Source organism: Eleutherodactylus coqui, chromosome 13 (genome assembly GCF_035609145.1).
Source record: "Eleutherodactylus coqui strain aEleCoq1 chromosome 13, aEleCoq1.hap1, whole genome shotgun sequence".
Lineage (NCBI taxonomy): Eukaryota > Metazoa > Chordata > Amphibia > Anura > Eleutherodactylidae > Eleutherodactylus > Eleutherodactylus coqui.
In genome coordinates this window covers 43518947-43542628 of record NC_089849.1, presented here as the reverse complement: position 1 = coordinate 43542628, position 23682 = coordinate 43518947, and the positions used below count along the sequence as shown (strand labels likewise).

Genomic DNA, 23682 nt, shown 5'->3' with positions numbered 1-23682 from the left:
CCCCCTTGGCTTATGATTGGGCTCACTGGTTCTTAAAAAGTAATGTTCTGAGGAAACCAATTTCTCAAAAGTAAGGATGCTTGTTGAAATCCCTACCAATGAAGATTGCCAGTGAGAGAGTGGATGACAAGTTCTGCATGAGAAAAATGCTCAAGGGTAACAAGTTGAAGGAGAGCTTTCTTGGAAAGGTAACCATATCGTTGGATGGCATTAGTAAAGCTGGCACTTGAAGGGGGCACCCGGATTTGAACCAGGGACCTCTCGATCTGCAGTCGAATGCTCTTCCACTGAGCTATACCCCCTTGGCTTATGATTGGGCTCACTGGTTCTTAAAAAGTAATGTTCTGAGGAAACCAATTTCTCAAAATTAAGGATGCTTGTTGAAATCCCTACCAATAAAGATTGCCAGTGAGAGAGTGGATGACTCTGCATGAGAAATAGGCTCAAGGGTAACAAGTTGAAGAAGAGCTTTCTTGGAAAGGTAACCATATCGTTGAATAGCATGAGTAAAGCTGGCACTTGAAGGGGGCACCCAGATTTGAAGCTATGCCCCCTTGGCTTATGATTGGGCTCACTGGTTCTTAAAAAGTAATGTTCTGAGGAAACCAATTTCTCAAAAGTAAGAATGCTTGTTGAAATCCCTACCAATGAAGATTGCCAGTGAGAGAGTGGATGACAAGTTCTGCATGAGAAAAATGCTCAAGGGTAACAAGTTGAAGGAGAGCTTTCTTGGAAAGGTAACCATATCGTTGGATGGCATTAGTAAAGCTGGCACTTGAAGGGGGCACCTGGATTTGAACCAGGGACCTCTCGATCTGCAGTCGAATGCTCTTCCACTGAGCTATACCCCCTTGGCTTATGATTGGGCTCACTGGTTCTTAAAAAGTAATGTTCTGAGGAAACCAATTTCTCAAAAGTAAGGATGCTTGTTGAAATCCCTACCAATAAAGATTGCCAGTGAGAGAGTGGATGACTCTGCATGAGAAATAGGCTCAAGGGTAACAAGTTGAAGAAGAGCTTTCTTGGAAAGGTAACCATATCGTTGAATAGCATGAGTAAAGCTGGCACTTGAAGGGGGCACCCAGATTTGAAGCTTTGCCGCTTGGCTTATGATTGGGCTCACTGGTTCTTAAAAAGTAATGTTCTGAGGAAACCAATTTCTCAAAAGTAAGGATGCTTGTTGAAATCCCTACCAATGAAGATTGCCAGTGAGAGAGTGGATGACAAGTTCTGCATGAGAAAAATGCTCAAGGGTAACAAGTTGAAGGAGAGCTTTCTTGGAAAGGTAACCATATCGTTGGATGGCATTAGTAAAGCTGGCACTTGAAGGGGGCACCCGGATTTGAACCAGGGACCTCTCGATCTGCAGTCGAATGCTCTTCCACTGAGCTATACCCCCTTGGCTTATGATTGGGCTCACTGGTTCTTAAAAAGTAATGTTCTGAGGAAACCAATTTCTCAAAATTAAGGATGCTTGTTGAAATCCCTACCAATAAAGATTGCCAGTGAGAGAGTGGATGACTCTGCATGAGAAATAGGCTCAAGGGTAACAAGTTGAAGAAGAGCTTTCTTGGAAAGGTAACCATATCGTTGAATAGCATGAGTAAAGCTGGCACTTGAAGGGGGCACCCAGATTTGAAGCTATGCCCCCTTGGCTTATGATTGGGCTCACTGGTTCTTAAAAAGTAATGTTCTGAGGAAACCAATTTCTCAAAAGTAAGAATGCTTGTTGAAATCCCTACCAATGAAGATTGCCAGTGAGAGAGTGGATGACAAGTTCTGCATGAGAAAAATGCTCAAGGGTAACAAGTTGAAGGAGAGCTTTCTTGGAAAGGTAACCATATCGTTGGATGGCATTAGTAAAGCTGGCACTTGAAGGGGGCACCTGGATTTGAACCAGGGACCTCTCGATCTGCAGTCGAATGCTCTTCCACTGAGCTATACCCCCTTGGCTTATGATTGGGCTCACTGGTTCTTAAAAAGTAATGTTCTGAGGAAACCAATTTCTCAAAAGTAAGGATGCTTGTTGAAATCCCTACCAATAAAGATTGCCAGTGAGAGAGTGGATGACTCTGCATGAGAAATAGGCTCAAGGGTAACAAGTTGAAGAAGAGCTTTCTTGGAAAGGTAACCATATCGTTGAATAGCATGAGTAAAGCTGGCACTTGAAGGGGGCACCCAGATTTGAAGCTTTGCCGCTTGGCTTATGATTGGGCTCACTGGTTCTTAAAAAGTAATGTTCTGAGGAAACCAATTTCTCAAAAGTAAGGATGCTTGTTGAAATCCCTACCAATGAAGATTGCCAGTGAGAGAGTGGATGACAAGTTCTGCATGAGAAAAATGCTCAAGGGTAACAAGTTGAAGGAGAGCTTTCTTGGAAAGGTAACCATATCGTTGGATGGCATTAGTAAAGCTGGCACTTGAAGGGGGCACCCGGATTTGAACCAGGGACCTCTCGATCTGCAGTCGAATGCTCTTCCACTGAGCTATACCCCCTTGGCTTATGATTGGGCTCACTGGTTCTTAAAAAGTAATGTTCTGAGGAAACCAATTTCTCAAAATTAAGGATGCTTGTTGAAATCCCTACCAATAAAGATTGCCAGTGAGAGAGTGGATGACTCTGCATGAGAAATAGGCTCAAGGGTAACAAGTTGAAGAAGAGCTTTCTTGGAAAGGTAACCATATCGTTGAATAGCATGAGTAAAGCTGGCACTTGAAGGGGGCACCCAGATTTGAAGCTATGCCCCCTTGGCTTATGATTGGGCTCACTGGTTCTTAAAAAGTAATGTTCTGAGGAAACCAATTTCTCAAAAGTAAGGATGCTTGTTGAAATCCCTACCAATGAAGATTGCCAGTGAGAGAGTGGATGACAAGTTCTGCATGAGAAAAATGCTCAAGGGTAACAAGTTGAAGGAGAGCTTTCTTGGAAAGGTAACCATATCGTTGGATGGCATTAGTAAAGCTGGCACTTGAAGGGGGCACCCGGATTTGAACCAGGGACCTCTCGATCTGCAGTCGAATGCTCTTCCACTGAGCTATACCCCCTTGGCTTATGATTGGGCTCACTGGTTCTTAAAAAGTAATGTTCTGAGGAAACCAATTTCTCAAAAGTAAGGATGCTTGTTGAAATCCCTACCAATAAAGATTGCCAGTGAGAGAGTGGATGACTCTGCATGAGAAATAGGCTCAAGGGTAACAAGTTGAAGAAGAGCTTTCTTGGAAAGGTAACCATATCGTTGAATAGCATGAGTAAAGCTGGCACTTGAAGGGGGCACCCAGATTTGAAGCTATGCCCCCTTGGCTTATGATTGGGCTCACTGGTTCTTAAAAAGTAATGTTCTGAGGAAACCAATTTCTCAAAAGTAAGGATGCTTGTTGAAATCCCTACCAATGAAGATTGCCAGTGAGAGAGTGGATGACAAGTTCTGCATGAGAAAAATGCTCAAGGGTAACAAGTTGAAGGAGAGCTTTCTTGGAAAGGTAACCATATCGTTGGATGGCATTAGTAAAGCTGGCACTTGAAGGGGGCACCCGGATTTGAACCAGGGACCTCTCGATCTGCAGTCGAATGCTCTTCCACTGAGCTATACCCCCTTGGCTTATGATTGGGCTCACTGGTTCTTAAAAAGTAATGTTCTGAGGAAACCAATTTCTCAAAATTAAGGATGCTTGTTGAAATCCCTACCAATAAAGATTGCCAGTGAGAGAGTGGATGACTCTGCATGAGAAATAGGCTCAAGGGTAACAAGTTGAAGAAGAGCTTTCTTGGAAAGGTAACCATATCGTTGAATAGCATGAGTAAAGCTGGCACTTGAAGGGGGCACCCAGATTTGAAGCTATGCCCCCTTGGCTTATGATTGGGCTCACTGGTTCTTAAAAAGTAATGTTCTGAGGAAACCAATTTCTCAAAAGTAAGGATGCTTGTTGAAATCCCTACCAATGAAGATTGCCAGTGAGAGAGTGGATGACAAGTTCTGCATGAGAAAAATGCTCAAGGGTAACAAGTTGAAGGAGAGCTTTCTTGGAAAGGTAACCATATCGTTGGATGGCATTAGTAAAGCTGGCACTTGAAGGGGGCACCCGGATTTGAACCAGGGACCTCTCGATCTGCAGTCGAATGCTCTTCCACTGAGCTATACCCCCTTGGCTTATGATTGGGCTCACTGGTTCTTAAAAAGTAATGTTCTGAGGAAACCAATTTCTCAAAATTAAGGATGCTTGTTGAAATCCCTACCAATAAAGATTGCCAGTGAGAGAGTGGATGACTCTGCATGAGAAATAGGCTCAAGGGTAACAAGTTGAAGAAGAGCTTTCTTGGAAAGGTAACCATATCGTTGAATAGCATGAGTAAAGCTGGCACTTGAAGGGGGCACCCAGATTTGAAGCTATGCCCCCTTGGCTTATGATTGGGCTCACTGGTTCTTAAAAAGTAATGTTCTGAGGAAACCAATTTCTCAAAAGTAAGGATGCTTGTTGAAATCCCTACCAATGAAGATTGCCAGTGAGAGAGTGGATGACAAGTTCTGCATGAGAAAAATGCTCAAGGGTAACAAGTTGAAGGAGAGCTTTCTTGGAAAGGTAACCATATCGTTGGATGGCATTAGTAAAGCTGGCACTTGAAGGGGGCACCCGGATTTGAACCAGGGACCTCTCGATCTGCAGTCGAATGCTCTTCCACTGAGCTATACCCCCTTGGCTTATGATTGGGCTCACTGGTTCTTAAAAAGTAATGTTCTGAGGAAACCAATTTCTCAAAAGTAAGGATGCTTGTTGAAATCCCTACCAATAAAGATTGCCAGTGAGAGAGTGGATGACTCTGCATGAGAAATAGGCTCAAGGGTAACAAGTTGAAGAAGAGCTTTCTTGGAAAGGTAACCATATCGTTGAATAGCATGAGTAAAGCTGGCACTTGAAGGGGGCACCCAGATTTGAAGCTATGCCCCCTTGGCTTATGATTGGGCTCACTGGTTCTTAAAAAGTAATGTTCTGAGGAAACCAATTTCTCAAAAGTAAGGATGCTTGTTGAAATCCCTACCAATGAAGATTGCCAGTGAGAGAGTGGATGACAAGTTCTGCATGAGAAAAATGCTCAAGGGTAACAAGTTGAAGGAGAGCTTTCTTGGAAAGGTAACCATATCGTTGGATGGCATTAGTAAAGCTGGCACTTGAAGGGGGCACCCGGATTTGAACCAGGGACCTCTCGATCTGCAGTCGAATGCTCTTCCACTGAGCTATACCCCCTTGGCTTATGATTGGGCTCACTGGTTCTTAAAAAGTAATGTTCTGAGGAAACCAATTTCTCAAAAGTAAGGATGCTTGTTGAAATCCCTACCAATAAAGATTGCCAGTGAGAGAGTGGATGACTCTGCATGAGAAATAGGCTCAAGGGTAACAAGTTGAAGAAGAGCTTTCTTGGAAAGGTAACCATATCGTTGAATAGCATGAGTAAAGCTGGCACTTGAAGGGGGCACCCAGATTTGAAGCTATGCCCCCTTGGCTTATGATTGGGCTCACTGGTTCTTAAAAAGTAATGTTCTGAGGAAACCAATTTCTCAAAAGTAAGGATGCTTGTTGAAATCCCTACCAATGAAGATTGCCAGTGAGAGAGTGGATGACAAGTTCTGCATGAGAAAAATGCTCAAGGGTAACAAGTTGAAGGAGAGCTTTCTTGGAAAGGTAACCATATCGTTGGATGGCATTAGTAAAGCTGGCACTTGAAGGGGGCACCCGGATTTGAACCAGGGACCTCTCGATCTGCAGTCGAATGCTCTTCCACTGAGCTATACCCCCTTGGCTTATGATTGGGCTCACTGGTTCTTAAAAAGTAATGTTCTGAGGAAACCAATTTCTCAAAATTAAGGATGCTTGTTGAAATCCCTACCAATAAAGATTGCCAGTGAGAGAGTGGATGACTCTGCATGAGAAATAGGCTCAAGGGTAACAAGTTGAAGAAGAGCTTTCTTGGAAAGGTAACCATATCGTTGAATAGCATGAGTAAAGCTGGCACTTGAAGGGGGCACCCAGATTTGAAGCTATGCCCCCTTGGCTTATGATTGGGCTCACTGGTTCTTAAAAAGTAATGTTCTGAGGAAACCAATTTCTCAAAAGTAAGGATGCTTGTTGAAATCCCTACCAATGAAGATTGCCAGTGAGAGAGTGGATGACAAGTTCTGCATGAGAAAAATGCTCAAGGGTAACAAGTTGAAGGAGAGCTTTCTTGGAAAGGTAACCATATCGTTGGATGGCATTAGTAAAGCTGGCACTTGAAGGGGGCACCCGGATTTGAACCAGGGACCTCTCGATCTGCAGTCGAATGCTCTTCCACTGAGCTATACCCCCTTGGCTTATGATTGGGCTCACTGGTTCTTAAAAAGTAATGTTCTGAGGAAACCAATTTCTCAAAATTAAGGATGCTTGTTGAAATCCCTACCAATAAAGATTGCCAGTGAGAGAGTGGATGACTCTGCATGAGAAATAGGCTCAAGGGTAACAAGTTGAAGAAGAGCTTTCTTGGAAAGGTAACCATATCGTTGAATAGCATGAGTAAAGCTGGCACTTGAAGGGGGCACCCAGATTTGAAGCTATGCCCCCTTGGCTTATGATTGGGCTCACTGGTTCTTAAAAAGTAATGTTCTGAGGAAACCAATTTCTCAAAAGTAAGGATGCTTGTTGAAATCCCTACCAATGAAGATTGCCAGTGAGAGAGTGGATGACAAGTTCTGCATGAGAAAAATGCTCAAGGGTAACAAGTTGAAGGAGAGCTTTCTTGGAAAGGTAACCATATCGTTGGATGGCATTAGTAAAGCTGGCACTTGAAGGGGGCACCCGGATTTGAACCAGGGACCTCTCGATCTGCAGTCGAATGCTCTTCCACTGAGCTATACCCCCTTGGCTTATGATTGGGCTCACTGGTTCTTAAAAAGTAATGTTCTGAGGAAACCAATTTCTCAAAAGTAAGGATGCTTGTTGAAATCCCTACCAATAAAGATTGCCAGTGAGAGAGTGGATGACTCTGCATGAGAAATAGGCTCAAGGGTAACAAGTTGAAGGAGAGCTTTCTTGGAAAGGTAACCATATCGTTGGATGGCATTAGTAAAGCTGGCACTTGAAGGGGGCACCCAGATTTGAAGCTATGCCCCCTTGGCTTATGATTGGGCTCACTGGTTCTTAAAAAGTAATGTTCTGAGGAAACCAATTTCTCAAAAGTAAGGATGCTTGTTGAAATCCCTACCAATAAAGATTGCCAGTGAGAGAGTGGATGACTCTGCATGAGAAATAGGCTCAAGGGTAACAAGTTGAAGAAGAGCTTTCTTGGAAAGGTAACCATATCGTTGAATAGCATGAGTAAAGCTGGCACTTGAAGGGGGCACCCAGATTTGAAGCTATGCCCCCTTGGCTTATGATTGGGCTCACTGGTTCTTAAAAAGTAATGTTCTGAGGAAACCAATTTCTCAAAAGTAAGGATGCTTGTTGAAATCCCTACCAATGAAGATTGCCAGTGAGAGAGTGGATGACAAGTTCTGCATGAGAAAAATGCTCAAGGGTAACAAGTTGAAGGAGAGCTTTCTTGGAAAGGTAACCATATCGTTGGATGGCATTAGTAAAGCTGGCACTTGAAGGGGGCACCCGGATTTGAACCAGGGACCTCTCGATCTGCAGTCGAATGCTCTTCCACTGAGCTATACCCCCTTGGCTTATGATTGGGCTCACTGGTTCTTAAAAAGTAATGTTCTGAGGAAACCAATTTCTCAAAAGTAAGGATGCTTGTTGAAATCCCTACCAATAAAGATTGCCAGTGAGAGAGTGGATGACTCTGCATGAGAAATAGGCTCAAGGGTAACAAGTTGAAGGAGAGCTTTCTTGGAAAGGTAACCATATCGTTGGATGGCATTAGTAAAGCTGGCACTTGAAGGGGGCACCCAGATTTGAAGCTATGCCCCCTTGGCTTATGATTGGGCTCACTGGTTCTTAAAAAGTAATGTTCTGAGGAAACCAATTTCTCAAAAGTAAGGATGCTTGTTGAAATCCCTACCAATAAAGATTGCCAGTGAGAGAGTGGATGACTCTGCATGAGAAATAGGCTCAAGGGTAACAAGTTGAAGAAGAGCTTTCTTGGAAAGGTAACCATATCGTTGAATAGCATGAGTAAAGCTGGCACTTGAAGGGGGCACCCAGATTTGAAGCTATGCCCCCTTGGCTTATGATTGGGCTCACTGGTTCTTAAAAAGTAATGTTCTGAGGAAACCAATTTCTCAAAAGTAAGGATGCTTGTTGAAATCCCTACCAATGAAGATTGCCAGTGAGAGAGTGGATGACAAGTTCTGCATGAGAAAAATGCTCAAGGGTAACAAGTTGAAGGAGAGCTTTCTTGGAAAGGTAACCATATCGTTGGATGGCATTAGTAAAGCTGGCACTTGAAGGGGGCACCCGGATTTGAACCAGGGACCTCTCGATCTGCAGTCGAGCTATACCCCCTTGGCTTATGATTGGGCTCACTGGTTCTTAAAAAGTAATGTTCTGAGGAAACCAATTTCTCAAAATTAAGGATGCTTGTTGAAATCCCTACCAATAAAGATTGCCAGTGAGAGAGTGGATGACTCTGCATGAGAAATAGGCTCAAGGGTAACAAGTTGAAGAAGAGCTTTCTTGGAAAGGTAACCATATCGTTGAATAGCATGAGTAAAGCTGGCACTTGAAGGGGGCACCCAGATTTGAAGCTATGCCCCCTTGGCTTATGATTGGGCTCACTGGTTCTTAAAAAGTAATGTTCTGAGGAAACCAATTTCTCAAAAGTAAGGATGCTTGTTGAAATCCCTACCAATGAAGATTGCCAGTGAGAGAGTGGATGACAAGTTCTGCATGAGAAAAATGCTCAAGGGTAACAAGTTGAAGGAGAGCTTTCTTGGAAAGGTAACCATATCGTTGGATGGCATTAGTAAAGCTGGCACTTGAAGGGGGCACCCGGATTTGAACCAGGGACCTCTCGATCTGCAGTCGAATGCTCTTCCACTGAGCTATACCCCCTTGGCTTATGATTGGGCTCACTGGTTCTTAAAAAGTAATGTTCTGAGGAAACCAATTTCTCAAAATTAAGGATGCTTGTTGAAATCCCTACCAATAAAGATTGCCAGTGAGAGAGTGGATGACTCTGCATGAGAAATAGGCTCAAGGGTAACAAGTTGAAGAAGAGCTTTCTTGGAAAGGTAACCATATCGTTGAATAGCATGAGTAAAGCTGGCACTTGAAGGGGGCACCCAGATTTGAAGCTATGCCCCCTTGGCTTATGATTGGGCTCACTGGTTCTTAAAAAGTAATGTTCTGAGGAAACCAATTTCTCAAAAGTAAGGATGCTTGTTGAAATCCCTACCAATGAAGATTGCCAGTGAGAGAGTGGATGACAAGTTCTGCATGAGAAAAATGCTCAAGGGTAACAAGTTGAAGGAGAGCTTTCTTGGAAAGGTAACCATATCGTTGGATGGCATTAGTAAAGCTGGCACTTGAAGGGGGCACCCGGATTTGAACCAGGGACCTCTCGATCTGCAGTCGAATGCTCTTCCACTGAGCTATACCCCCTTGGCTTATGATTGGGCTCACTGGTTCTTAAAAAGTAATGTTCTGAGGAAACCAATTTCTCAAAAGTAAGGATGCTTGTTGAAATCCCTACCAATAAAGATTGCCAGTGAGAGAGTGGATGACTCTGCATGAGAAATAGGCTCAAGGGTAACAAGTTGAAGAAGAGCTTTCTTGGAAAGGTAACCATATCGTTGAATAGCATGAGTAAAGCTGGCACTTGAAGGGGGCACCCAGATTTGAAGCTATGCCCCCTTGGCTTATGATTGGGCTCACTGGTTCTTAAAAAGTAATGTTCTGAGGAAACCAATTTCTCAAAAGTAAGGATGCTTGTTGAAATCCCTACCAATGAAGATTGCCAGTGAGAGAGTGGATGACAAGTTCTGCATGAGAAAAATGCTCAAGGGTAACAAGTTGAAGGAGAGCTTTCTTGGAAAGGTAACCATATCGTTGGATGGCATTAGTAAAGCTGGCACTTGAAGGGGGCACCCGGATTTGAACCAGGGACCTCTCGATCTGCAGTCGAATGCTCTTCCACTGAGCTATACCCCCTTGGCTTATGATTGGGCTCACTGGTTCTTAAAAAGTAATGTTCTGAGGAAACCAATTTCTCAAAAGTAAGGATGCTTGTTGAAATCCCTACCAATAAAGATTGCCAGTGAGAGAGTGGATGACTCTGCATGAGAAATAGGCTCAAGGGTAACAAGTTGAAGAAGAGCTTTCTTGGAAAGGTAACCATATCGTTGAATAGCATGAGTAAAGCTGGCACTTGAAGGGGGCACCCAGATTTGAAGCTATGCCCCCTTGGCTTATGATTGGGCTCACTGGTTCTTAAAAAGTAATGTTCTGAGGAAACCAATTTCTCAAAAGTAAGGATGCTTGTTGAAATCCCTACCAATGAAGATTGCCAGTGAGAGAGTGGATGACAAGTTCTGCATGAGAAAAATGCTCAAGGGTAACAAGTTGAAGGAGAGCTTTCTTGGAAAGGTAACCATATCGTTGGATGGCATTAGTAAAGCTGGCACTTGAAGGGGGCACCCGGATTTGAACCAGGGACCTCTCGATCTGCAGTCGAATGCTCTTCCACTGAGCTATACCCCCTTGGCTTATGATTGGGCTCACTGGTTCTTAAAAAGTAATGTTCTGAGGAAACCAATTTCTCAAAATTAAGGATGCTTGTTGAAATCCCTACCAATAAAGATTGCCAGTGAGAGAGTGGATGACTCTGCATGAGAAATAGGCTCAAGGGTAACAAGTTGAAGAAGAGCTTTCTTGGAAAGGTAACCATATCGTTGAATAGCATGAGTAAAGCTGGCACTTGAAGGGGGCACCCAGATTTGAAGCTATGCCCCCTTGGCTTATGATTGGGCTCACTGGTTCTTAAAAAGTAATGTTCTGAGGAAACCAATTTCTCAAAAGTAAGGATGCTTGTTGAAATCCCTACCAATGAAGATTGCCAGTGAGAGAGTGGATGACAAGTTCTGCATGAGAAAAATGCTCAAGGGTAACAAGTTGAAGGAGAGCTTTCTTGGAAAGGTAACCATATCGTTGGATGGCATTAGTAAAGCTGGCACTTGAAGGGGGCACCCGGATTTGAACCAGGGACCTCTCGATCTGCAGTCGAATGCTCTTCCACTGAGCTATACCCCCTTGGCTTATGATTGGGCTCACTGGTTCTTAAAAAGTAATGTTCTGAGGAAACCAATTTCTCAAAATTAAGGATGCTTGTTGAAATCCCTACCAATAAAGATTGCCAGTGAGAGAGTGGATGACTCTGCATGAGAAATAGGCTCAAGGGTAACAAGTTGAAGAAGAGCTTTCTTGGAAAGGTAACCATATCGTTGAATAGCATGAGTAAAGCTGGCACTTGAAGGGGGCACCCAGATTTGAAGCTATGCCCCCTTGGCTTATGATTGGGCTCACTGGTTCTTAAAAAGTAATGTTCTGAGGAAACCAATTTCTCAAAAGTAAGGATGCTTGTTGAAATCCCTACCAATGAAGATTGCCAGTGAGAGAGTGGATGACAAGTTCTGCATGAGAAAAATGCTCAAGGGTAACAAGTTGAAGGAGAGCTTTCTTGGAAAGGTAACCATATCGTTGGATGGCATTAGTAAAGCTGGCACTTGAAGGGGGCACCCGGATTTGAACCAGGGACCTCTCGATCTGCAGTCGAATGCTCTTCCACTGAGCTATACCCCCTTGGCTTATGATTGGGCTCACTGGTTCTTAAAAAGTAATGTTCTGAGGAAACCAATTTCTCAAAAGTAAGGATGCTTGTTGAAATCCCTACCAATAAAGATTGCCAGTGAGAGAGTGGATGACTCTGCATGAGAAATAGGCTCAAGGGTAACAAGTTGAAGAAGAGCTTTCTTGGAAAGGTAACCATATCGTTGAATAGCATGAGTAAAGCTGGCACTTGAAGGGGGCACCCAGATTTGAAGCTATGCCCCCTTGGCTTATGATTGGGCTCACTGGTTCTTAAAAAGTAATGTTCTGAGGAAACCAATTTCTCAAAAGTAAGGATGCTTGTTGAAATCCCTACCAATGAAGATTGCCAGTGAGAGAGTGGATGACAAGTTCTGCATGAGAAAAATGCTCAAGGGTAACAAGTTGAAGGAGAGCTTTCTTGGAAAGGTAACCATATCGTTGGATGGCATTAGTAAAGCTGGCACTTGAAGGGGGCACCCGGATTTGAACCAGGGACCTCTCGATCTGCAGTCGAATGCTCTTCCACTGAGCTATACCCCCTTGGCTTATGATTGGGCTCACTGGTTCTTAAAAAGTAATGTTCTGAGGAAACCAATTTCTCAAAATTAAGGATGCTTGTTGAAATCCCTACCAATAAAGATTGCCAGTGAGAGAGTGGATGACTCTGCATGAGAAATAGGCTCAAGGGTAACAAGTTGAAGAAGAGCTTTCTTGGAAAGGTAACCATATCGTTGAATAGCATGAGTAAAGCTGGCACTTGAAGGGGGCACCCAGATTTGAAGCTATGCCCCCTTGGCTTATGATTGGGCTCACTGGTTCTTAAAAAGTAATGTTCTGAGGAAACCAATTTCTCAAAAGTAAGGATGCTTGTTGAAATCCCTACCAATGAAGATTGCCAGTGAGAGAGTGGATGACAAGTTCTGCATGAGAAAAATGCTCAAGGGTAACAAGTTGAAGGAGAGCTTTCTTGGAAAGGTAACCATATCGTTGGATGGCATTAGTAAAGCTGGCACTTGAAGGGGGCACCCGGATTTGAACCAGGGACCTCTCGATCTGCAGTCGAATGCTCTTCCACTGAGCTATACCCCCTTGGCTTATGATTGGGCTCACTGGTTCTTAAAAAGTAATGTTCTGAGGAAACCAATTTCTCAAAATTAAGGATGCTTGTTGAAATCCCTACCAATAAAGATTGCCAGTGAGAGAGTGGATGACTCTGCATGAGAAATAGGCTCAAGGGTAACAAGTTGAAGAAGAGCTTTCTTGGAAAGGTAACCATATCGTTGAATAGCATGAGTAAAGCTGGCACTTGAAGGGGGCACCCAGATTTGAAGCTATGCCCCCTTGGCTTATGATTGGGCTCACTGGTTCTTAAAAAGTAATGTTCTGAGGAAACCAATTTCTCAAAAGTAAGGATGCTTGTTGAAATCCCTACCAATGAAGATTGCCAGTGAGAGAGTGGATGACAAGTTCTGCATGAGAAAAATGCTCAAGGGTAACAAGTTGAAGGAGAGCTTTCTTGGAAAGGTAACCATATCGTTGGATGGCATTAGTAAAGCTGGCACTTGAAGGGGGCACCCGGATTTGAACCAGGGACCTCTCGATCTGCAGTCGAATGCTCTTCCACTGAGCTATACCCCCTTGGCTTATGATTGGGCTCACTGGTTCTTAAAAAGTAATGTTCTGAGGAAACCAATTTCTCAAAATTAAGGATGCTTGTTGAAATCCCTACCAATAAAGATTGCCAGTGAGAGAGTGGATGACTCTGCATGAGAAATAGGCTCAAGGGTAACAAGTTGAAGAAGAGCTTTCTTGGAAAGGTAACCATATCGTTGAATAGCATGAGTAAAGCTGGCACTTGAAGGGGGCACCCAGATTTGAAGCTATGCCCCCTTGGCTTATGATTGGGCTCACTGGTTCTTAAAAAGTAATGTTCTGAGGAAACCAATTTCTCAAAAGTAAGGATGCTTGTTGAAATCCCTACCAATGAAGATTGCCAGTGAGAGAGTGGATGACAAGTTCTGCATGAGAAAAATGCTCAAGGGTAACAAGTTGAAGGAGAGCTTTCTTGGAAAGGTAACCATATCGTTGGATGGCATTAGTAAAGCTGGCACTTGAAGGGGGCACCCGGATTTGAACCAGGGACCTCTCGATCTGCAGTCGAATGCTCTTCCACTGAGCTATACCCCCTTGGCTTATGATTGGGCTCACTGGTTCTTAAAAAGTAATGTTCTGAGGAAACCAATTTCTCAAAAGTAAGGATGCTTGTTGAAATCCCTACCAATAAAGATTGCCAGTGAGAGAGTGGATGACTCTGCATGAGAAATAGGCTCAAGGGTAACAAGTTGAAGAAGAGCTTTCTTGGAAAGGTAACCATATCGTTGAATAGCATGAGTAAAGCTGGCACTTGAAGGGGGCACCCAGATTTGAAGCTATGCCCCCTTGGCTTATGATTGGGCTCACTGGTTCTTAAAAAGTAATGTTCTGAGGAAACCAATTTCTCAAAAGTAAGGATGCTTGTTGAAATCCCTACCAATGAAGATTGCCAGTGAGAGAGTGGATGACAAGTTCTGCATGAGAAAAATGCTCAAGGGTAACAAGTTGAAGGAGAGCTTTCTTGGAAAGGTAACCATATCGTTGGATGGCATTAGTAAAGCTGGCACTTGAAGGGGGCACCCGGATTTGAACCAGGGACCTCTCGATCTGCAGTCGAATGCTCTTCCACTGAGCTATACCCCCTTGGCTTATGATTGGGCTCACTGGTTCTTAAAAAGTAATGTTCTGAGGAAACCAATTTCTCAAAATTAAGGATGCTTGTTGAAATCCCTACCAATGAAGATTGCCAGTGAGAGAGTGGATGACAAGTTCTGCATGAGAAAAATGCTCAAGGGTAACAAGTTGAAGGAGAGCTTTCTTGGAAAGGTAACCATATCGTTGGATGGCATTAGTAAAGCTGGCACTTGAAGGGGGCACCCGGATTTGAACCAGGGACCTCTCGATCTGCAGTCGAATGCTCTTCCACTGAGCTATACCCCCTTGGCTTATGATTGGGCTCACTGGTTCTTAAAAAGTAATGTTCTGAGGAAACCAATTTCTCAAAAGTAAGGATGCTTGTTGAAATCCCTACCAATAAAGATTGCCAGTGAGAGAGTGGATGACTCTGCATGAGAAATAGGCTCAAGGGTAACAAGTTGAAGAAGAGCTTTCTTGGAAAGGTAACCATATCGTTGAATAGCATGAGTAAAGCTGGCACTTGAAGGGGGCACCCAGATTTGAAGCTATGCCCCCTTGGCTTATGATTGGGCTCACTGGTTCTTAAAAAGTAATGTTCTGAGGAAACCAATTTCTCAAAAGTAAGGATGCTTGTTGAAATCCCTACCAATGAAGATTGCCAGTGAGAGAGTGGATGACAAGTTCTGCATGAGAAAAATGCTCAAGGGTAACAAGTTGAAGGAGAGCTTTCTTGGAAAGGTAACCATATCGTTGGATGGCATTAGTAAAGCTGGCACTTGAAGGGGGCACCCGGATTTGAACCAGGGACCTCTCGATCTGCAGTCGAATGCTCTTCCACTGAGCTATACCCCCTTGGCTTATGATTGGGCTCACTGGTTCTTAAAAAGTAATGTTCTGAGGAAACCAATTTCTCAAAATTAAGGATGCTTGTTGAAATCCCTACCAATAAAGATTGCCAGTGAGAGAGTGGATGACTCTGCATGAGAAATAGGCTCAAGGGTAACAAGTTGAAGAAGAGCTTTCTTGGAAAGGTAACCATATCGTTGAATAGCATGAGTAAAGCTGGCACTTGAAGGGGGCACCCAGATTTGAAGCTATGCCCCCTTGGCTTATGATTGGGCTCACTGGTTCTTAAAAAGTAATGTTCTGAGGAAACCAATTTCTCAAAAGTAAGGATGCTTGTTGAAATCCCTACCAATGAAGATTGCCAGTGAGAGAGTGGATGACAAGTTCTGCATGAGAAAAATGCTCAAGGGTAACAAGTTGAAGGAGAGCTTTCTTGGAAAGGTAACCATATCGTTGGATGGCATTAGTAAAGCTGGCACTTGAAGGGGGCACCCGGATTTGAACCAGGGACCTCTCGATCTGCAGTCGAATGCTCTTCCACTGAGCTATACCCCCTTGGCTTATGATTGGGCTCACTGGTTCTTAAAAAGTAATGTTCTGAGGAAACCAATTTCTCAAAATTAAGGATGCTTGTTGAAATCCCTACCAATAAAGATTGCCAGTGAGAGAGTGGATGACTCTGCATGAGAAATAGGCTCAAGGGTAACAAGTTGAAGAAGAGCTTTCTTGGAAAGGTAACCATATCGTTGAATAGCATGAGTAAAGCTGGCACTTGAAGGGGGCACCCAGATTTGAAGCTATGCCCCCTTGGCTTATGATTGGGCTCACTGGTTCTTAAAAAGTAATGTTCTGAGGAAACCAATTTCTCAAAAGTAAGGATGCTTGTTGAAATCCCTACCAATGAAGATTGCCAGTGAGAGAGTGGATGACAAGTTCTGCATGAGAAAAATGCTCAAGGGTAACAAGTTGAAGGAGAGCTTTCTTGGAAAGGTAACCATATCGTTGGATGGCATTAGTAAAGCTGGCACTTGAAGGGGGCACCCGGATTTGAACCAGGGACCTCTCGATCTGCAGTCGAATGCTCTTCCACTGAGCTATACCCCCTTGGCTTATGATTGGGCTCACTGGTTCTTAAAAAGTAATGTTCTGAGGAAACCAATTTCTCAAAATTAAGGATGCTTGTTGAAATCCCTACCAATAAAGATTGCCAGTGAGAGAGTGGATGACTCTGCATGAGAAATAGGCTCAAGGGTAACAAGTTGAAGAAGAGCTTTCTTGGAAAGGTAACCATATCGTTGAATAGCATGAGTAAAGCTGGCACTTGAAGGGGGCACCCAGATTTGAAGCTATGCCCCCTTGGCTTATGATTGGGCTCACTGGTTCTTAAAAAGTAATGTTCTGAGGAAACCAATTTCTCAAAAGTAAGGATGCTTGTTGAAATCCCTACCAATGAAGATTGCCAGTGAGAGAGTGGATGACAAGTTCTGCATGAGAAAAATGCTCAAGGGTAACAAGTTGAAGGAGAGCTTTCTTGGAAAGGTAACCATATCGTTGGATGGCATTAGTAAAGCTGGCACTTGAAGGGGGCACCCGGATTTGAACCAGGGACCTCTCGATCTGCAGTCGAATGCTCTTCCACTGAGCTATACCCCCTTGGCTTATGATTGGGCTCACTGGTTCTTAAAAAGTAATGTTCTGAGGAAACCAATTTCTCAAAAGTAAGGATGCTTGTTGAAATCCCTACCAATAAAGATTGCCAGTGAGAGAGTGGATGACTCTGCATGAGAAATAGGCTCAAGGGTAACAAGTTGAAGAAGAGCTTTCTTGGAAAGGTAACCATATCGTTGAATAGCATGAGTAAAGCTGGCACTTGAAGGGGGCACCCAGATTTGAAGCTATGCCCCCTTGGCTTATGATTGGGCTCACTGGTTCTTAAAAAGTAATGTTCTGAGGAAACCAATTTCTCAAAAGTAAGGATGCTTGTTGAAATCCCTACCAATGAAGATTGCCAGTGAGAGAGTGGATGACAAGTTCTGCATGAGAAAAATGCTCAAGGGTAACAAGTTGAAGGAGAGCTTTCTTGGAAAGGTAACCATATCGTTGGATGGCATTAGTAAAGCTGGCACTTGAAGGGGGCACCCGGATTTGAACCAGGGACCTCTCGATCTGCAGTCGAATGCTCTTCCACTGAGCTATACCCCCTTGGCTTATGATTGGGCTCACTGGTTCTTAAAAAGTAATGTTCTGAGGAAACCAATTTCTCAAAATTAAGGATGCTTGTTGAAATCCCTACCAATAAAGATTGCCAGTGAGAGAGTGGATGACTCTGCATGAGAAATAGGCTCAAGGGTAACAAGTTGAAGAAGAGCTTTCTTGGAAAGGTAACCATATCGTTGAATAGCATGAGTAAAGCTGGCACTTGAAGGGGGCACCCAGATTTGAAGCTATGCCCCCTTGGCTTATGATTGGGCTCACTGGTTCTTAAAAAGTAATGTTCTGAGGAAACCAATTTCTCAAAAGTAAGGATGCTTGTTGAAATCCCTACCAATGAAGATTGCCAGTGAGAGAGTGGATGACAAGTTCTGCATGAGAAAAATGCTCAAGGGTAACAAGTTGAAGGAGAGCTTTCTTGGAAAGGTAACCATATCGTTGGATGGCATTAGTAAAGCTGGCACTTGAAGGGGGCACCCGGATTTGAACCAGGGACCTCTCGATCTGCAGTCGAATGCTCTTCCACTGAGCTATACCCCCTTGGCTTATGATTGGGCTCACTGGTTCTTAAAAAGTAATGTTCTGAGGAAACCAATTTCTCAAAAGTAAGGATGCTTGTTGAAATCCCTACCAATAAAGATTGCCAGTGAGAGAGTGGATGACTCTGCATGAGAAATAGGCTCAAGGGTAACAAGTTGAAGAAGAGCTTTCTTGGAAAGGTAACCATATCGTTGAATAGCATGAGTAAAGCTGGCACTTGAAGGGGGCACCCAGATTTGAAGCTATGCCCCCTTGGCTTATGATTGGGCTCACTGGTTCTTAAAAAGTAATGTTCTGAGGAAACCAATTTCTCAAAAGTAAGGATGCTTGTTGAAATCCCTACCAATGAAGATTGCCAGTGAGAGAGTGGATGACAAGTTCTGCATGAGAAAAATGCTCAAGGGTAACAAGTTGAAGGAGAGCTTTCTTGGAAAGGTAACCATATCGTTGGATGGCATTAGTAAAGCTGGCACTTGAAGGGGGCACCCGGATTTGAACCAGGGACCTCTCGATCTGCAGTCGAATGCTCTTCCACTGAGCTATACCCCCTTGGCTTATGATTGGGCTCACTGGTTCTTAAAAAGTAATGTTCTGAGGAAACCAATTTCTCAAAAGTAAGGATGCTTGTTGAAATCCCTACCAATAAAGATTGCCAGTGAGAGAGTGGATGACTCTGCATGAGAAATAGGCTCAAGGGTAACAAGTTGAAGAAGAGCTTTCTTGGAAAGGTAACCATATCGTTGAATAGCATGAGTAAAGCTGGCACTTGAAGGGGGCACCCAGATTTGAAGCTATGCCCCCTTGGCTTATGATTGGGCTCACTGGTTCTTAAAAAGTAATGTTCTGAGGAAACCAATTTCTCAAAAGTAAGGATGCTTGTTGAAATCCCTACCAATGAAGATTGCCAGTGAGAGAGTGGATGACAAGTTCTGCATGAGAAAAATGCTCAAGGGTAACAAGTTGAAGGAGAGCTTTCTTGGAAAGGTAACCATATCGTTGGATGGCATTAGTAAAGCTGGCACTTGAAGGGGGCACCCGGATTTGAACCAGGGACCTCTCGATCTGCAGTCGAATGCTCTTCCACTGAGCTATACCCCCTTGGCTTATGATTGGGCTCACTGGTTCTTAAAAAGTAATGTTCTGAGGAAACCAATTTCTCAAAATTAAGGATGCTTGTTGAAATCCCTACCAATAAAGATTGCCAGTGAGAGAGTGGATGACTCTGCATGAGAAATAGGCTCAAGGGTAACAAGTTGAAGAAGAGCTTTCTTGGAAAGGTAACCATATCGTTGAATAGCATGAGTAAAGCTGGCACTTGAAGGGGGCACCCAGATTTGAAGCTATGCCCCCTTGGCTTATGATTGGGCTCACTGGTTCTTAAAAAGTAATGTTCTGAGGAAACCAATTTCTCAAAAGTAAGGATGCTTGTTGAAATCCCTACCAATGAAGATTGCCAGTGAGAGAGTGGATGACAAGTTCTGCATGAGAAAAATGCTCAAGGGTAACAAGTTGAAGGAGAGCTTTCTTGGAAAGGTAACCATATCGTTGGATGGCATTAGTAAAGCTGGCACTTGAAGGGGGCACCCGGATTTGAACCAGGGACCTCTCGATCTGCAGTCGAATGCTCTTCCACTGAGCTATACCCCCTTGGCTTATGATTGGGCTCACTGGTTCTTAAAAAGTAATGTTCTGAGGAAACCAATTTCTCAAAATTAAGGATGCTTGTTGAAATCCCTACCAATAAAGATTGCCAGTGAGAGAGTGGATGACTCTGCATGAGAAATAGGCTCAAGGGTAACAAGTTGAAGAAGAGCTTTCTTGGAAAGGTAACCATATCGTTGAATAGCATGAGTAAAGCTGGCACTTGAAGGGGGCACCCAGATTTGAAGCTATGCCCCCTTGGCTTATGATTGGGCTCACTGGTTCTTAAAAAGTAATGTTCTGAGGAAACCAATTTCTCAAAAGTAAGGATGCTTGTTGAAATCCCTACCAATGAAGATTGCCAGTGAGAGAGTGGATGACAAGTTCTGCATGAGAAAAATGCTCAAGGGTAACAAGTTGAAGGAGAGCTTTCTTGGAAAGGTAACCATATCGTTGGATGGCATTAGTAAAGCTGGCACTTGAAGGGGGCACCCGGATTTGAACCAGGGACCTCTCGATCTGCAGTCGAATGCTCTTCCACTGAGCTATACCCCCTTGGCTTATGATTGGGCTCACTGGTTCTTAAAAAGTAATGTTCTGAGGAAACCAATTTCTCAAAATTAAGGATGCTTGTTGAAATCCCTACCAATAAAGATTGCCAGTGAGAGAGTGGATGACTCTGCATGAGAAATAGGCTCAAGGGTAACAAGTTGAAGAAGAGCTTTCTTGGAAAGGTAACCATATCGTTGAATAGCATGAGTAAAGCTGGCACTTGAAGGGGGCACCCAGATTTGAAGCTATGCCCCCTTGGCTTATGATTGGGCTCACTGGTTCTTAAAAAGTAATGTTCTGAGGAAACCAATTTCTCAAAAGTAAGGATGCTTGTTGAAATCCCTACCAATGAAGATTGCCAGTGAGAGAGTGGATGACAAGTTCTGCATGAGAAAAATGCTCAAGGGTAACAAGTTGAAGGAGAGCTTTCTTGGAAAGGTAACCATATCGTTGGATGGCATTAGTAAAGCTGGCACTTGAAGGGGGCACCCGGATTTGAACCAGGGACCTCTCGATCTGCAGTCGAATGCTCTTCCACTGAGCTATACCCCCTTGGCTTATGATTGGGCTCACTGGTTCTTAAAAAGTAATGTTCTGAGGAAACCAATTTCTCAAAAGTAAGGATGCTTGTTGAAATCCCTACCAATAAAGATTGCCAGTGAGAGAGTGGATGACTCTGCATGAGAAATAGGCTCAAGGGTAACAAGTTGAAGAAGAGCTTTCTTGGAAAGGTAACCATATCGTTGAATAGCATGAGTAAAGCTGGCACTTGAAGGGGGCACCCAGATTTGAAGCTATGCCCCCTTGGCTTATGATTGGGCTCACTGGTTCTTAAAAAGTAATGTTCTGAGGAAACCAATTTCTCAAAAGTAAGGATGCTTGTTGAAATCCCTACCAATGAAGATTGCCAGTGAGAGAGTGGATGACAAGTTCTGCATGAGAAAAATGCTCAAGGGTAACAAGTTGAAGGAGAGCTTTCTTGGAAAGGTAACCATATCGTTGGATGGCATTAGTAAAGCTGGCACTTGAAGGGGGCACCCGGATTTGAACCAGGGACCTCTCGATCTGCAGTCGAATGCTCTTCCACTGAGCTATACCCCCTTGGCTTATGATTGGGCTCACTGGTTCTTAAAAAGTAATGTTCTGAGGAAACCAATTTCTCAAAATTAAGGATGCTTGTTGAAATCCCTACCAATAAAGATTGCCAGTGAGAGAGTGGATGACTCTGCATGAGAAATAGGCTCAAGGGTAACAAGTTGAAGAAGAGCTTTCTTGGAAAGGTAACCATATCGTTGAATAGCATGAGTAAAGCTGGCACTTGAAGGGGGCACCCAGATTTGAAGCTATGCCCCCTTGGCTTATGATTGGGCTCACTGGTTCTTAAAAAGTAATGTTCTGAGGAAACCAATTTCTCAAAAGTAAGGATGCTTGTTGAAATCCCTACCAATGAAGATTGCCAGTGAGAGAGTGGATGACAAGTTCTGCATGAGAAAAATGCTCAAGGGTAACAAGTTGAAGGAGAGCTTTCTTGGAAAGGTAACCATATCGTTGGATGGCATTAGTAAAGCTGGCACTTGAAGGGGGCACCCGGATTTGAACCAGGGACCTCTCGATCTGCAGTCGAATGCTCTTCCACTGAGCTATACCCCCTTGGCTTATGATTGGGCTCACTGGTTCTTAAAAAGTAATGTTCTGAGGAAACCAATTTCTCAAAAGTAAGGATGCTTGTTGAAATCCCTACCAATAAAGATTGCCAGTGAGAGAGTGGATGACTCTGCATGAGAAATAGGCTCAAGGGTAACAAGTTGAAGAAGAGCTTTCTTGGAAAGGTAACCATATCGTTGAATAGCATGAGTAAAGCTGGCACTTGAAGGGGGCACCCAGATTTGAAGCTATGCCCCCTTGGCTTATGATTGGGCTCACTGGTTCTTAAAAAGTAATGTTCTGAGGAAACCAATTTCTCAAAAGTAAGGATGCTTGTTGAAATCCCTACCAATGAAGATTGCCAGTGAGAGAGTGGATGACAAGTTCTGCATGAGAAAAATGCTCAAGGGTAACAAGTTGAAGGAGAGCTTTCTTGGAAAGGTAACCATATCGTTGGATGGCATTAGTAAAGCTGGCACTTGAAGGGGGCACCCGGATTTGAACCAGGGACCTCTCGATCTGCAGTCGAATGCTCTTCCACTGAGCTATACCCCCTTGGCTTATGATTGGGCTCACTGGTTCTTAAAAAGTAATGTTCTGAGGAAACCAATTTCTCAAAAGTAAGGATGCTTGTTGAAATCCCTACCAATAAAGATTGCCAGTGAGAGAGTGGATGACTCTGCATGAGAAATAGGCTCAAGGGTAACAAGTTGAAGAAGAGCTTTCTTGGAAAGGTAACCATATCGTTGAATAGCATGAGTAAAGCTGGCACTTGAAGGGGGCACCCAGATTTGAAGCTATGCCCCCTTGGCTTATGATTGGGCTCACTGGTTCTTAAAAAGTAATGTTCTGAGGAAACCAATTTCTCAAAAGTAAGGATGCTTGTTGAAATCCCTACCAATGAAGATTGCCAGTGAGAGAGTGGATGACAAGTTCTGCATGAGAAAAATGCTCAAGGGTAACAAGTTGAAGGAGAGCTTTCTTGGAAAGGTAACCATATCGTTGGATGGCATTAGTAAAGCTGGCACTTGAAGGGGGCACCCGGATTTGAACCAGGGACCTCTCGATCTGCAGTCGAATGCTCTTCCACTGAGCTATACCCCCTTGGCTTATGATTGGGCTCACTGGTTCTTAAAAAGTAATGTTCTGAGGAAACCAATTTCTCAAAATTAAGGATGCTTGTTGAAATCCCTACCAATAAAGATTGCCAGTGAGAGAGTGGATGACTCTGCATGAGAAATAGGCTCAAGGGTAACAAGTTGAAGAAGAGCTTTCTTGGAAAGGTAACCATATCGTTGAATAGCATGAGTAAAGCTGGCACTTGAAGGGGGCACCCAGATTTGAAGCTATGCCCCCTTGGCTTATGATTGGGCTCACTGGTTCTTAAAAAGTAATGTTCTGAGGAAACCAATTTCTCAAAAGTAAGGATGCTTGTTGAAATCCCTACCAATGAAGATTGCCAGTGAGAGAGTGGATGACAAGTTCTGCATGAGAAAAATGCTCAAGGGTAACAAGTTGAAGGAGAGCTTTCTTGGAAAGGTAACCATATCGTTGGATGGCATTAGTAAAGCTGGCACTTGAAGGGGGCACCCGGATTTGAACCAGGGACCTCTCGATCTGCAGTCGAATGCTCTTCCACTGAGCTATACCCCCTTGGCTTATGATTGGGCTCACTGGTTCTTAAAAAGTAATGTTCTGAGGAAACCAATTTCTCAAAAGTAAGGATGCTTGTTGAAATCC

At 43.6% G+C, this 23682-nt stretch overlaps 42 non-coding genes across 42 annotated transcripts; all 42 read right to left on the bottom strand.

The window, feature by feature from the left end:
• Positions 1 to 230: 230 nt before the first annotated feature.
• On the bottom strand, positions 231 to 302 carry TRNAC-GCA (transfer RNA cysteine (anticodon GCA)). Its single transcript has one exon. It is a non-coding gene; the product is annotated as a tRNA-Cys (tRNA).
• Positions 303 to 779: 477 nt separating this feature from the next.
• TRNAC-GCA (transfer RNA cysteine (anticodon GCA)) lies at positions 780 to 851 on the bottom strand. Its single transcript has one exon. It is a non-coding gene; the product is annotated as a tRNA-Cys (tRNA).
• A 476-nt stretch (positions 852 to 1327) lies between these two features.
• On the bottom strand, positions 1328 to 1399 carry TRNAC-GCA (transfer RNA cysteine (anticodon GCA)). Its single transcript has one exon. It is a non-coding gene; the product is annotated as a tRNA-Cys (tRNA).
• Positions 1400 to 1876: 477 nt separating this feature from the next.
• TRNAC-GCA (transfer RNA cysteine (anticodon GCA)) lies at positions 1877 to 1948 on the bottom strand. The gene has a single exon. It is a non-coding gene; the product is annotated as a tRNA-Cys (tRNA).
• Positions 1949 to 2424: 476 nt separating this feature from the next.
• On the bottom strand, positions 2425 to 2496 carry TRNAC-GCA (transfer RNA cysteine (anticodon GCA)). Its single transcript has one exon. It is a non-coding gene; the product is annotated as a tRNA-Cys (tRNA).
• A 477-nt stretch (positions 2497 to 2973) lies between these two features.
• On the bottom strand, positions 2974 to 3045 carry TRNAC-GCA (transfer RNA cysteine (anticodon GCA)). The gene has a single exon. It is a non-coding gene; the product is annotated as a tRNA-Cys (tRNA).
• A 477-nt stretch (positions 3046 to 3522) lies between these two features.
• Positions 3523 to 3594, bottom strand: TRNAC-GCA (transfer RNA cysteine (anticodon GCA)). Its single transcript has one exon. It is a non-coding gene; the product is annotated as a tRNA-Cys (tRNA).
• A 477-nt stretch (positions 3595 to 4071) lies between these two features.
• Positions 4072 to 4143, bottom strand: TRNAC-GCA (transfer RNA cysteine (anticodon GCA)). The gene has a single exon. It is a non-coding gene; the product is annotated as a tRNA-Cys (tRNA).
• A 477-nt stretch (positions 4144 to 4620) lies between these two features.
• TRNAC-GCA (transfer RNA cysteine (anticodon GCA)) lies at positions 4621 to 4692 on the bottom strand. Its single transcript has one exon. It is a non-coding gene; the product is annotated as a tRNA-Cys (tRNA).
• Positions 4693 to 5169: 477 nt separating this feature from the next.
• Positions 5170 to 5241, bottom strand: TRNAC-GCA (transfer RNA cysteine (anticodon GCA)). The gene has a single exon. It is a non-coding gene; the product is annotated as a tRNA-Cys (tRNA).
• A 477-nt stretch (positions 5242 to 5718) lies between these two features.
• Positions 5719 to 5790, bottom strand: TRNAC-GCA (transfer RNA cysteine (anticodon GCA)). Its single transcript has one exon. It is a non-coding gene; the product is annotated as a tRNA-Cys (tRNA).
• Positions 5791 to 6267: 477 nt separating this feature from the next.
• On the bottom strand, positions 6268 to 6339 carry TRNAC-GCA (transfer RNA cysteine (anticodon GCA)). Its single transcript has one exon. It is a non-coding gene; the product is annotated as a tRNA-Cys (tRNA).
• A 477-nt stretch (positions 6340 to 6816) lies between these two features.
• Positions 6817 to 6888, bottom strand: TRNAC-GCA (transfer RNA cysteine (anticodon GCA)). Its single transcript has one exon. It is a non-coding gene; the product is annotated as a tRNA-Cys (tRNA).
• A 729-nt stretch (positions 6889 to 7617) lies between these two features.
• TRNAC-GCA (transfer RNA cysteine (anticodon GCA)) lies at positions 7618 to 7689 on the bottom strand. Its single transcript has one exon. It is a non-coding gene; the product is annotated as a tRNA-Cys (tRNA).
• Positions 7690 to 8952: 1263 nt separating this feature from the next.
• On the bottom strand, positions 8953 to 9024 carry TRNAC-GCA (transfer RNA cysteine (anticodon GCA)). The gene has a single exon. It is a non-coding gene; the product is annotated as a tRNA-Cys (tRNA).
• Positions 9025 to 9501: 477 nt separating this feature from the next.
• Positions 9502 to 9573, bottom strand: TRNAC-GCA (transfer RNA cysteine (anticodon GCA)). Its single transcript has one exon. It is a non-coding gene; the product is annotated as a tRNA-Cys (tRNA).
• A 477-nt stretch (positions 9574 to 10050) lies between these two features.
• On the bottom strand, positions 10051 to 10122 carry TRNAC-GCA (transfer RNA cysteine (anticodon GCA)). The gene has a single exon. It is a non-coding gene; the product is annotated as a tRNA-Cys (tRNA).
• Positions 10123 to 10599: 477 nt separating this feature from the next.
• On the bottom strand, positions 10600 to 10671 carry TRNAC-GCA (transfer RNA cysteine (anticodon GCA)). Its single transcript has one exon. It is a non-coding gene; the product is annotated as a tRNA-Cys (tRNA).
• A 477-nt stretch (positions 10672 to 11148) lies between these two features.
• TRNAC-GCA (transfer RNA cysteine (anticodon GCA)) lies at positions 11149 to 11220 on the bottom strand. Its single transcript has one exon. It is a non-coding gene; the product is annotated as a tRNA-Cys (tRNA).
• Positions 11221 to 11697: 477 nt separating this feature from the next.
• On the bottom strand, positions 11698 to 11769 carry TRNAC-GCA (transfer RNA cysteine (anticodon GCA)). The gene has a single exon. It is a non-coding gene; the product is annotated as a tRNA-Cys (tRNA).
• A 477-nt stretch (positions 11770 to 12246) lies between these two features.
• On the bottom strand, positions 12247 to 12318 carry TRNAC-GCA (transfer RNA cysteine (anticodon GCA)). The gene has a single exon. It is a non-coding gene; the product is annotated as a tRNA-Cys (tRNA).
• Positions 12319 to 12795: 477 nt separating this feature from the next.
• On the bottom strand, positions 12796 to 12867 carry TRNAC-GCA (transfer RNA cysteine (anticodon GCA)). Its single transcript has one exon. It is a non-coding gene; the product is annotated as a tRNA-Cys (tRNA).
• A 477-nt stretch (positions 12868 to 13344) lies between these two features.
• Positions 13345 to 13416, bottom strand: TRNAC-GCA (transfer RNA cysteine (anticodon GCA)). Its single transcript has one exon. It is a non-coding gene; the product is annotated as a tRNA-Cys (tRNA).
• Positions 13417 to 13893: 477 nt separating this feature from the next.
• TRNAC-GCA (transfer RNA cysteine (anticodon GCA)) lies at positions 13894 to 13965 on the bottom strand. Its single transcript has one exon. It is a non-coding gene; the product is annotated as a tRNA-Cys (tRNA).
• Positions 13966 to 14442: 477 nt separating this feature from the next.
• On the bottom strand, positions 14443 to 14514 carry TRNAC-GCA (transfer RNA cysteine (anticodon GCA)). The gene has a single exon. It is a non-coding gene; the product is annotated as a tRNA-Cys (tRNA).
• A 225-nt stretch (positions 14515 to 14739) lies between these two features.
• TRNAC-GCA (transfer RNA cysteine (anticodon GCA)) lies at positions 14740 to 14811 on the bottom strand. The gene has a single exon. It is a non-coding gene; the product is annotated as a tRNA-Cys (tRNA).
• A 477-nt stretch (positions 14812 to 15288) lies between these two features.
• On the bottom strand, positions 15289 to 15360 carry TRNAC-GCA (transfer RNA cysteine (anticodon GCA)). Its single transcript has one exon. It is a non-coding gene; the product is annotated as a tRNA-Cys (tRNA).
• A 477-nt stretch (positions 15361 to 15837) lies between these two features.
• Positions 15838 to 15909, bottom strand: TRNAC-GCA (transfer RNA cysteine (anticodon GCA)). Its single transcript has one exon. It is a non-coding gene; the product is annotated as a tRNA-Cys (tRNA).
• Positions 15910 to 16386: 477 nt separating this feature from the next.
• Positions 16387 to 16458, bottom strand: TRNAC-GCA (transfer RNA cysteine (anticodon GCA)). Its single transcript has one exon. It is a non-coding gene; the product is annotated as a tRNA-Cys (tRNA).
• Positions 16459 to 16935: 477 nt separating this feature from the next.
• Positions 16936 to 17007, bottom strand: TRNAC-GCA (transfer RNA cysteine (anticodon GCA)). Its single transcript has one exon. It is a non-coding gene; the product is annotated as a tRNA-Cys (tRNA).
• A 477-nt stretch (positions 17008 to 17484) lies between these two features.
• TRNAC-GCA (transfer RNA cysteine (anticodon GCA)) lies at positions 17485 to 17556 on the bottom strand. Its single transcript has one exon. It is a non-coding gene; the product is annotated as a tRNA-Cys (tRNA).
• Positions 17557 to 18033: 477 nt separating this feature from the next.
• On the bottom strand, positions 18034 to 18105 carry TRNAC-GCA (transfer RNA cysteine (anticodon GCA)). Its single transcript has one exon. It is a non-coding gene; the product is annotated as a tRNA-Cys (tRNA).
• A 477-nt stretch (positions 18106 to 18582) lies between these two features.
• On the bottom strand, positions 18583 to 18654 carry TRNAC-GCA (transfer RNA cysteine (anticodon GCA)). Its single transcript has one exon. It is a non-coding gene; the product is annotated as a tRNA-Cys (tRNA).
• Positions 18655 to 19131: 477 nt separating this feature from the next.
• TRNAC-GCA (transfer RNA cysteine (anticodon GCA)) lies at positions 19132 to 19203 on the bottom strand. Its single transcript has one exon. It is a non-coding gene; the product is annotated as a tRNA-Cys (tRNA).
• A 477-nt stretch (positions 19204 to 19680) lies between these two features.
• TRNAC-GCA (transfer RNA cysteine (anticodon GCA)) lies at positions 19681 to 19752 on the bottom strand. Its single transcript has one exon. It is a non-coding gene; the product is annotated as a tRNA-Cys (tRNA).
• Positions 19753 to 20229: 477 nt separating this feature from the next.
• TRNAC-GCA (transfer RNA cysteine (anticodon GCA)) lies at positions 20230 to 20301 on the bottom strand. The gene has a single exon. It is a non-coding gene; the product is annotated as a tRNA-Cys (tRNA).
• Positions 20302 to 20778: 477 nt separating this feature from the next.
• On the bottom strand, positions 20779 to 20850 carry TRNAC-GCA (transfer RNA cysteine (anticodon GCA)). The gene has a single exon. It is a non-coding gene; the product is annotated as a tRNA-Cys (tRNA).
• Positions 20851 to 21327: 477 nt separating this feature from the next.
• On the bottom strand, positions 21328 to 21399 carry TRNAC-GCA (transfer RNA cysteine (anticodon GCA)). Its single transcript has one exon. It is a non-coding gene; the product is annotated as a tRNA-Cys (tRNA).
• A 477-nt stretch (positions 21400 to 21876) lies between these two features.
• On the bottom strand, positions 21877 to 21948 carry TRNAC-GCA (transfer RNA cysteine (anticodon GCA)). Its single transcript has one exon. It is a non-coding gene; the product is annotated as a tRNA-Cys (tRNA).
• A 477-nt stretch (positions 21949 to 22425) lies between these two features.
• Positions 22426 to 22497, bottom strand: TRNAC-GCA (transfer RNA cysteine (anticodon GCA)). The gene has a single exon. It is a non-coding gene; the product is annotated as a tRNA-Cys (tRNA).
• A 477-nt stretch (positions 22498 to 22974) lies between these two features.
• TRNAC-GCA (transfer RNA cysteine (anticodon GCA)) lies at positions 22975 to 23046 on the bottom strand. The gene has a single exon. It is a non-coding gene; the product is annotated as a tRNA-Cys (tRNA).
• Positions 23047 to 23523: 477 nt separating this feature from the next.
• Positions 23524 to 23595, bottom strand: TRNAC-GCA (transfer RNA cysteine (anticodon GCA)). The gene has a single exon. It is a non-coding gene; the product is annotated as a tRNA-Cys (tRNA).
• Between the last annotated feature and the right edge of the window lie 87 nt (positions 23596 to 23682).